Genomic DNA, 11,184 nt, shown 5'->3' with positions numbered 1-11,184 from the left:
TCTGGAACAAGAAGAGAGTGGAATAATTATTTTCTTTTTTTAAAAAAGAAGCCCTCGCTAAATAAACGGTGCTATAATAGATGGGATGTCAGAAGAACAATGATCATAACAAACTCAGTATAATTAAGGAGGGATGCAAGGAGATTTACATCAGGAAACTCATGATTGCTCATTAGCAGAGACACAGCAGAGAGGCATTGTGATCCATTGATGACACAGTCTGTACTGAGAGGGAAGTCCTACCAGAGACCAGAGGCTACTACACGGATAGCCCAGCTGGCAAAGCAGAGGAGGAGCAATTGTTGCTTCATCCCTGTGTTTTCCATTCAAGACCAGGAGACAGACCCCTGAGGAGGGAAGGGTGAATCAGTCACAGGTAGTCACTTCTCTATTACCTTCCACTGATGCCGATACTGCTGTTTAATGGTATTGCGCAACAGTGATGTGTGGTGCTGATAGGCTACTAGAGTGAGTGATTCAGAAGAAAACACATAAAATCTTGACTCTCATACTGCTGTGAGGTAGTCCTCTCTTTCTTCAAGACATGTTCCTTGCTCTTAGACCTTTCCAGATGAACTGTGAAGATCTGTCCACCAGGGAAAGACACCTCTTCATCACTTTTGGGCTGTCCTTGGTCCCCTGAAATCCTCCACTTCCAGGAAACACATGGTGACTGCTGAAGCCGATTGTTTCAGCAATGACTGCTTTTGAGCCATGAACCTCTTCTTCACCAGTTCCAGCACTGCGCATCCCAGCAAGCATCATCCCCTGCAAAATGACCCACATCCACCAGCTCCTAGTCTCTGGCATTGAGAGGGGCTCCCACTGCGGAAGGCAGCAAGCACCTGAGTGAAGGCGTGACTGCAGCCACCAGCACAGGGACCAGGCACATGCACCACAAAAGCGGAGAAGAAAGCACCTCCTGGACAGAGCCCCGCGGCAAGCCCTTAGCTATAGGATTCCTAGATCAGCCACAGGTACTGGCCTGTGGGCACCCGTGTACAACGGGATATCCAAAGGGAGTGAGAGCCAGGAGTCCTTCTGATCTCGCTAACGTCCCCAGCAGTCACCAGCTCTGGAAGGCACCACACAGGAGCAGTTTTTCTGGGAGAAGTGAAGATGGAGCTGCACTCCCTTTTATATGAGCGGGGAGGAGCTGGTAGGCCATTCTCCCCAAACAGAGCTTGAATGTACATTTTCACAAAACACTGGAGATTTTAGAACAAGGCAAAAGCTTCTTTTACCTCCGTAGCCTCGTACTAAGTGATGAGCTGTAGGTCAGCTTGTAGTAAAATGGGGTTTTGTATTTATTACTACTGTTTTTTACTAATTAGAGGTGATTGCTTTGACATAGAAGATCCTGGCTGTTATCTGCTTTGTGCATGGCTTCTGTTAGCAGCGCTTTCAGGGCAACCTGTGCTTCAGTGTTTTAAGAGGATGATGACACTGTGGTAACATGCCTAAACATTTTGTGCTTGATACATGTGCACAAATTCAGAAAAGTGGCACAGGTATTAGCATCTTCCAACAGCCCTAGTGGCAAATAATGCATTCACATGTTCATTCTAGCACTCTAATAATAGATAGATAGATAGATAGATAGATAGATAGATAGATAGATAGATAAACAGTTTCCCCCAAAGGAAAGTGCAGCTTTAAAGAATTTCCTTATCTATATTCTAACTAATTACCTTTGGCCTGAACCTACTTAGAGAGAGGTCTGAGATTCTGTTAGATACCCAGCTGCTGAATCAACGGCATCCTGCTATAACATATTTCAACACACGTCATTAATTCTGATTAAAAAGCATTACCCAGTTGTGATTCTTATTAGAACTCTATTAGTGTCTCTGCTAATAGATGCCATCTCCGTTATTATCATAATTATTGTTATTTATCACTTATGTTACTGCACCAGTGCCTTGAGGGCTCATTCATAAGCCATGCCCTTATTGGATCATTTGTAAATGCAGAATCAAAAAATGTTTCTTGTCCTCAGCACTTTCCTTGGTAAGACAACAGATAAAAGATGGAAGAATATAAGGAGACAAAGGGACCATCTGGGTCAGCACTGAGACATTGCTTTCAACACATCTGGAGCCTAAGTATTGCCATACTTCCACCAAACAACACCAAAGAATGGTACCCAAAGTTCAGCACTTGCATCTTGATTTTGGCATTGTCTGTGTCTTCATATGCTGAGGGTGCCACTGCCAGTGGCTCCTGGAGCAGAGACACATTTCCAGCAGACACAAGCATGGGGATTCAGAAGACATGAATCACATAACATTGCTGCCACCCACCAGCTGAGCATGTGAAACTGTAGCTCCTACATATCTGGGGCTCGCAGGATACATTCAAGGAATGCCTAAGATGATGAAACTCGTTTATAGCAGTGTTAATATAAGCAATGTGTTTCTATTTTTGGTCTTATAAATAAGCAATCTGATTTTCAAAGAAGTGCCCCATCCTGAAGTCCCAACACCCTGACTAGCAAACTATATTTGATGTCCCAGCTGTGGGCAGCGACGCAGGGGGCCATGGTCCCTGAATACCCTCTGGGAAGTCAACTGAACAGCTGGCCAGAAAGTCCCACATGTGGAAGGGATAAAGAACGGCTTAGGACGAAATGAGGGAGCAGGCGTATTTTCAAGTAATGAATAGAGCAGGGAGTGCAAGAAAAGTTAGTTTGATGAAGGAGACCAGACTCTACTCTCTCTAGCTCCTCTGATTCTCCTGACCATTTGGAATCAATCATTTGTCTCTTTGTGGCCTTGTAACATTAAGGAGAACATGAGCACTAGTTTGAAGCTTGTGAGATGCTTTGTAATCCCAAGACAAAAGGTATCAAAGAACTGTAGCATATTTACTGTTTAAAATGTTTTCATTCTGGATTATAGTGCCATTGCAAAGAGATCTTGCATTCCTGCATCCCTGTAGCCCTGGGCTGTCTTCCACAAATTCTTTTGCAACATACCTTGGAAGATTAATATTTTAAGAGCAGCTAATGCTGCTAATTGAACAGGGAAACAGATATGTCAACCTTTGTTTTCCATAGGACTCACTTCAGAAGCATGAATGATAAATGCACGCCAAGAGACATTATCATAATCACCACTCCAAACAAATTTTTCAGACAATGGAGTTCATGGCCGTTAACTTTCAGTGAGATGCAGAAAACACACTCAGTGCTAAGCTACTTCCTAAACATATGAATATATATTTTGTCCTGTGTAACAAACTGATACCGTTTAGATGAGAAGGACCATGACCAGGTAAACGCAACATGGAGGAAGCTCAAAGCAAGGAGAGATACTGAATTAGCAATCACATTTAGCCTGTGTACTTACTGTGGAGCTCCACATTTAATGTCTCGATAAGACCACACAGTCAATGTTTCCTGCAGCAGCTTTCGGCAGTGAAACAGGAGAGTGGCCCTGTTATCAAAGAACAGCAGACATTTGTTGGTGTGGGACTGAGAGTTTTAATTCCCAGTATGAAATGATCCACTGAAGCTGAGAAGAGCTGTAAAAAAATAGCTGGCTTTGTTGTGTCATTAGGCACCAATAAGGTGACTTCTTTTCAAATATATTCCTCCTCAGCTCTAGAATTAATTTAGTATTTTGGGAGGTGTTTCTCTGGGTTGTGTTTTAGCAGAGAGAAGTGGTATTCTGAGCCAAATATCACATCCCCACCATACATGTATGAGGATCTCTGATGTGGGGCTGGTAGGTTGTTAACTCTGTGCAGCAGAGATCCAAATCCTGTCCTGAATCCTCAGAAATTCCAGGCTGTCTGGGATTTCATTATGGAGTTGGGTTCCCTCTTCTTTGGTGCAAGAGATCCTTGCCCCAACCTTTGAAAATGAATTGTTTTGGAAAAGATGCTTCCCACTCCTCTGTCCCTGATGATTTTGTCAATAAATAAATAAATTAAATCTTATAAAAAGTCTCTTTCTTGAATGGAAGAAAAACAGGAAACACATTTCTTTTCCCTGATTTTTAGTGAAAAAGGAGATTTTCTTCGGAAATTACTTGTTGGCAACTTTTATATCAATCCTGCTCAAAGGTTCTCTGCGTTGGGAGGCACATAGCTGCTTTCCCAATTACAATGCATTTCTTTGTAGATTCAGCTGAAGGAAAACATGTTAAATAAATGATTTGTTTCCAATTACTCAGCTCTAAAAACTAATATGCACACATGTCTTTACATAGAGACATAGCAGACAGACCAAAATATTTGCTATTTTATGAGCTTATTGGGAAATAGACAAATATCTCTTCTGATCATGAGCAGGTATGTCATCACTCCTTGTGCATAACATAGAGGGCAGAGGGTTTTTCCTGTATCGCAGGTAACTGAAATAAGATAAAATTGCAAGCCTATAAATATTACTCCAAAAATGTTTTATTTATTTTGAAGAAAAAAATCAAGGCATACACCTGTTATACTATATCTTTGCCTTCAGAACCGTAATCTATCGCAGTGAAGAGATTCTGATGGTGACTTCCAACAGCTGTGCGATCCTCCTTCCTGACAAGACCTTGTATCATCATCTAAGTAGTAGAGGTGAGACTATGAGAGAAATGAGCATACAAGAGAACATTCATTAATCCTGGAAGACAGGCACAAACATATTTGCTTTTTCATTATGTTTCAAAGCCGTTTCACTATGTTTTGGAAAACAAGTTCTGTTGTCTCCTTATCTTAGAAACACTTCTTTTGCACACTTTTCTTTTTTTTTTTTTCATTTTTGATAGTCCCAGAAGCTAGGTGCAAAGCAACATTGTCAGGATGCTAATGTTAAGGAGACAGCTGAACCTTTAGATATTCCCTACGTGCTGTCCTTTCCTGCTTTATCATTAATCCAGTGAATGCCTCATTGGCTGCATCTGCTGGCCTGAAAACAAGCTGCATGGTTTACAGCCCCCTCCTGGGACTGCTCAACCCAGGCAAAGCCATGGTGGTTGATTCATCCCTAGGAACCACAGCAGCAGGTAGAGCATTTCACCTGTAAAGTGTCCTGGACAGTGATGCGCTGATCCACTCGCTCACAGTCAGATGAGGATATCCCTTCCCAGGAAAAAGGGAAAAAGAACAGGTTTATTGCACTGGATACAACCCTATGCTAATAGCTAACAGAGCCGCCTAATTTCCAGCCCTGCTGCTCTGTGTCTGCTTGTAACCGCAGACCTCAGACCATCCCTGTCTGTTTTTCCTGTTTGTTGAGGAAAGGGATAGAAGAGGCTTACAGGTGTCTTGGATTTGCATTAGGTGAAATAATAATGCAATAATGCAGGGACTTCAGACATCTCTGAACTATTCATATTTCCTCAATCTGCAAAATTGTACTGGAAATTGAAAACCATTAAGCCTGTCATTAGCTCTATGACATCCTCAAAAGACTTTTTGCAAATCCTGACTGTGGGTTTCTCTCCTTTTGTTCGCATACTTTGCTTCAAAAGGCAAGATTCTACTTCGGAAAATTGATGTTGAGCCTCTGAAGTGTGAAAAATATAAACCAAAAGGTCCTGAAATTTCTTGCTCTTTTTCATTTCAAGAAATAGTCTGACTGATACAAGCTAGACTAAGCAACAAATGAACTTTAATAATATTGCCTACCTGGTATCTTCACAGTCATCTTTGTTCAGAGAGAGAGAGCACTTGTGAAATCCTAGAGTTTATGTTATTTAACAAGTCCCTTAAGCTTATCATGCCTAAACTCATGCTTAAGCATTTTTGTTACGTGTGAATGAGCGCAGATTCAGCAATTTATCTAAGTATTCTCTTAACACTGGTTTTAGCTTTGCAGATTTCCCAGCAGGCTGTCGGCCTTCTGCAACTAATTGACCTGGCTTCTGCTTCATAAAAAAGGAAGAGCAATAAACAGGGAAGCATTCATTTCCTACAGCAGAAAAGGCCACCATCATCTAGCAATCCTTACTGACTTGGCTGAGCAAGAACTGGTAACTGCCCTGGCAAGAAAGTCCTTGGGAGTCTTTACCAAGAGAGAGCTCAACCCTGTCTCTGCTAAGTCCTCTCAGCCTCACACAAACACACAAACACAAACACACACACACACACACACACACGTGTGCATGCTTTTTCTTGGCCTTTCAGCCCAAAGAGAGGAGCTGAAATCCCTAGGCAGCACTTTTTATGCAAGTGATTTCTGACACTGCAGGACGTGGAAGTTTATTTCGCCAATCAGGATCAAATCCTAACACCTTCCCACTAGGTCTCCTGTCCTAACTCTGGTCAACTCAGAAATGGTGCAAAATTATTTCATAATAAAAACTGGTATGAGCACTGTCAGAGGACCAGTAAAAAAGTCCTTACATCAGCAACACTTTTAAATTGATTCCCACTTGGGTCAAGCTTGGAAAAGCTCAAAAGAAGATGATCCACATCTTAACAGCTGTGCTCAAAAAGCTACAGCTGCTCTGAGTCCCAGAAAGGTTCTACCTGAGGCTTCCCCATCCTCTTGCTCGTTAGTGAATGAAGCTGTCTCACTTTACTCCCCTGGTTGCTGAAGGGGACATGGCAAAAGGAGCAAAGGTGACAGGAGAGCCTCTCCTGGCTTTTACCATATCCAGTAATGGTCATTTCAGAAGAAGATGAAGTGGGCAATTACAGGATAATCTGTCTAAAGAGGTCTCTCGGGCCCTTGTTTCATAGATGACATTTCAGTATGAGCACAACACCTTGGCTTAAAGCAGGGGTAAGTACTTTTCTACTGAGAAGTACAGGTACTTTTGCACAGGGAAGATGACTAGAGCAATAATAGCTTGGAGACCTGCAGCAAGACAGACAGGAGGTTATGAGCCCTGGTGGCAATGGCTGTGCAACGCTCAGGCCAGGGCTTCCCACCCTGCAGGGCTGCAGGCAGGTCCAGCAGATGAAGCCTCACCAATTTATAAGGACCCAACACTGCTGCTTTTTTAATCCTTATAATGGAGAGGCAAACCCTGCGGAGTTGGGGGATTTCTTTCCTTTTCCTGTATGAGAAATTCAGGGAGGATGATGCAAAAAATCCTAGGCTGAGATTCCTCTTCCCATCCAAGCCACCTCCTCCCTACACAAGTGAAGCCCTTGAGTGTAAATATTTTCTTTTATGGAGTGACAACAAGGACAAATTTGCCCTGAGCTGTCTAAATGTACTAGCAAAAGTTTCTTACTTCTGTGGACAAACCAGACCAGGAAAGATGATCTTGTGACTAAAATTCCAGCCTGAGACTCTGGATATGTTGGTTTACTCCTTGCTTATTATTCACTTTCTGCATGATACTGGAAAGGCCACTTAAACTTGCTATGAGTAAGTTCGCCATCTGTAAAAGATGCATAACCATATTTCCTTTTCTCTGTTTTACTTATTAAAATGTAAATTGTTTGGGTCATCTCCCAGTACTAAGAGGTATTTAGTCATTGCTGCAATATAAATACATAAGAGCAATAAAAATACACTCTGAAAGACAAAAAAAAAATCTGCTAGAAATGCGTAATCTCTCTCATTCCCCGACATCAGGATGGCTCTAAGTCCACCGAGAATGAACCGTTTGGTGGCTCCTGGCCTTCCTGGCAGCTCCGAGGGCTGCCCTGACCCAAGGAGTTCAAGTGGGCCACCTGCAATGAGGGGACAACACCGCAGGTTTATCAGGCTCCATGCAATGCTCTCACAGGTTGCAAGACAGGTCTGGTGAACTCTCTGCACACAAGGAGATAAATGGAGTATTCATTATGTCTATAAAGAACGTAAGTTTTAAAAGGACGTGGTGTAAGACTGTGTATCAATCAGGTATCAGTGCCAGATATCTGAGGGACTGACATGTCCATCTTAACCTGGCATTTTTCCAGTCAGTCTGAAACACTATATATGTAGAAAATTTGTGTGAGCGTGTGTGCATACCTATATGTGTAAGTGTGTGTGTGTGCACACACTAAAATTTCCCCTTCTGCAAAGAAACCATATCTAAAAGAAGGTCTTGGAAAAAATTAATGACGTCTTAAAATCAAAGAACCACATGAATTTCTTGAAGTCAGCTGAGTTGGACACAAGGCTAGGAAGAGATCCAAAACCTCTATGAATTCAGCAGGACAGTACTGGCAACGTCTTCACTCATTTACTGCAGAACTCTCCCAGAACGACCCTGCACAAGAAGATACGAGGCATTTCAGTACATATGGTACATAAGAAAGAAGAGTCATCAAAATAAAGTTAGTGAAATGAGAAATAATTCTTAAGTATTAGACGTTGAGAAGAGTATTGAGACCTAGTAGCATTTAGGAGAACAAAATTAATTGGAGTAAAGATTTTTACTCTATAAATGACGAAGAATTTCACTGGACAGAGAGTTCATGAAACCAAGGATGAAATGTTTGACAGCTGGGGGCAAAACCTTATCTGCTAATAAGATATGCCTTGAAAAGCATCTTCCAGGGAAGGTTAACTTAAACAACAGTACTACCACCTTTAGGAAATATTGCCAGGTTACAGTGTTAGCTCTGTAATAGAGTAACAGTACAGTAATAGCACAGGCTTGGCAAAAATATGAGCAATTCCCCAAAATCTCTGGCTTTTTCACTACTGTTTTGAAAATTCATCCTATAGAAATATATTGTTTTCTAAATACATGTTAGCCTAGCCCCATATATATGCTTAGGGCTAGGCGCACACAAACAGTCTCCATCTCCCAGCTGATCCATGGTAAATTGCTGAAGTGCGATAAATTAATCATATGCATGAACCCTTTTTGACAAATGACCTCTCATAATTATTCCTTTTTCTAAGGAGACTTCAAGGCTAGAAATTTAATCATAAGGAAAGAAAATCCAGCAAACAATTCCTTCTAGCCCCAGATGTAAAATTTTGGATCTCTGGTTATATTGTACGTAGAAAATGCCATATTACATTAATTAGTGGAAGCTTTTGTGGTTGATTCACTCCCTTGGCAATCCACGTGTATGGTGCCATAGGTGTAAGACACATGAGGTGCCGTATTAAAGCATACTCTGCGAATAACTACTGCTGTCGTTCAGCAGTGCCTTTTACCCACGCAACAGGAAGGTGACCGGATCCGAGCCCCTGCCAGTGGAGGTCGGTCCTTTCAAAGGTAACCTCGGCCAACGAGGCACTCACTCCTTCCCGCGGCAATAAGGAGCTCGCTCGCTTTTAAATCCGATCTGGAGCAATTTCTCTCCACCACCAGCAGAGCAATCATTTCAGCGAGAGCAGCGTACAGCTTGACCCCATTTAGTGTCTGCGGACCCAGACCCTTGTGCTCGTGCCCCCGCCGACACCGGGTCAAGCAGCAGCCAAGAGCAGCTCTTGCTGCAGGGGGTCTCATCCCCCCACGCCGCGGGGCTGCCCCTACGCCAGCAGGGAGCTGCCGGCCAAGCTTCCCTGTGCAGGGAGAGCTGGGAAGGAGAGATAAAATAGTTCTCCAGCCGAAGCTGAAAGCAAGAGGAAGCTTTTTCTCACCCAAGGCATGAGAAAGCTGTAAAACAGCACGATATGTGTGGGAAAGAAATGGAGCCTGACGGATTCATATTATGAAAGCACCAAGCGTAACCCATTAAAAGATTTTGCTATTACTTAGCGCAGTTGTAGCGCAAAGATACTGCAGGGTGGGAATCCTAGGTCTGACCACGCCGCCATAGCGCAGGAGAGAGAGCCAGGCCTGCTCCTCTGTGTGCGTGTGTGATATATGTCAGGGCTCTTTCAGAATACATGCACTGTTTGTTCAGCATTCCTCTCCTCCCCTCCTCTCAGAAAGGGGAAAAAAACAAGAAAGGGAAATTTATTTCTCCATGAGGCCTTTTTAAACAGACGAGGTAATTACCTGAGTACATCTATTACATGCAGAGCTGCTCCAATCATCACAAAGCACGATTGCCAAACGATAATTAACTGCAAAAAAAAAAACCCCAAACACCGAACTCTGTTTAACTAACTTTAATGCAGGGACATGGACCAAAAATTTCTATTGTCAATCCCATCATGCAATGTCAGTGAGAGGGCTGGAGGCCAAGAGCAGGGCTTTGCCCTGAAATACATATCCTTGGCTTTCAGCTCCCTACGTCAAAAATTCTTAACGCTGTATTTTTTTAGAACTAGTCTGCTATGGAGAGTTACTAAACATACATCAGCAGCCCAACAGAGCACTAACAGGAGTATGCGGCAATCAACTAAATGGACCGAGCGAGAGCCGGGAGGAAGATAGTGTGGGAGAATTTTAAGTGAATTGGTGTGTTCATAAAAAATGACAAATGGCCCAAAAGACTCAAGGTCCTTGTTCATTCAGGAAAGACAGAGAAGCGGTGGAAGCTCAGGGAGGGGGGGCGTTAAAGTGTGCTGGGGCTGCAGAGCTTGTGGAGCTGTCAGGGCACAAACCTCACTTTTCCTCCCCACTTCTGTGCAGGTGTTGTGCTAAGCACAGGCATTTCTCGAGACCAAGCGCAGTGGCCTGTTTCTCTCCGTTCACAGCTGCCTCCAGGGGAAGAAGATGCATCAGTGGGAGCTAGACATTTCCCCCAGGTCAGCAGTACCAACACCACAGCAGTGGTGCTGCCATGGGAGCCCCAGCCCTTTCCCTTCCTGTGACTGTTTGGGGGCCCTCCTGGCGACAGAAGGAGTAGCTGGGTTGTGGTCCTCTACCTCCATTTCTTCTCCAAGCCTCAAATACTGCCAAGGTGAACCCTGGAAATACAGGGTTCAACACCTGTTGAGAGGGCAGCTCAGTCCCAGTAGTGCCTCAGCATCCCAGCACAACATCCAGCATCGTGTAGTGCAGGAATAACAGAGCAGGCTTTTGTTCTTTTTTTCCTCCCTTTCAGGTCTGCCCAGTTCAGTTTTTACAGCTTTAGGTGGGCTTTAGTTTTGTTTCTTGTGCCTCTGCCATCTGTGCCCAGGAAAGGCAGGAATTCAGCAGGCTGCATCCCTACTGCCCGTAGAGAGAGGGTTCAGCTGGAGCCAGTCTGACCCAGTACCTCCCCACCTCTCCTCCTTCTCCTTTGAGGAACCGGTGCAAAGCCAAAGCCAGCATCTAAATGGGGTGGATAACAGGGGAGTCTGAGCCCCAGTGTGCTGAAATCCCAACTTGATGTGACAGTGCAGACACAGTGTCATTCACAAGCCTACAGCTGAGGATCTCTGACACTGCAGAGAGTGTCTCCGGGGAGAGAGAG

The sequence above is a fragment of the Gymnogyps californianus genome, chromosome 6 (genome assembly GCF_018139145.2).
Source record: "Gymnogyps californianus isolate 813 chromosome 6, ASM1813914v2, whole genome shotgun sequence".
NCBI lineage: Eukaryota > Metazoa > Chordata > Aves > Accipitriformes > Cathartidae > Gymnogyps > Gymnogyps californianus.
The sequence above is the reverse complement of the archived record's forward strand: the minus strand, read 5'-3'. Positions refer to the sequence as shown.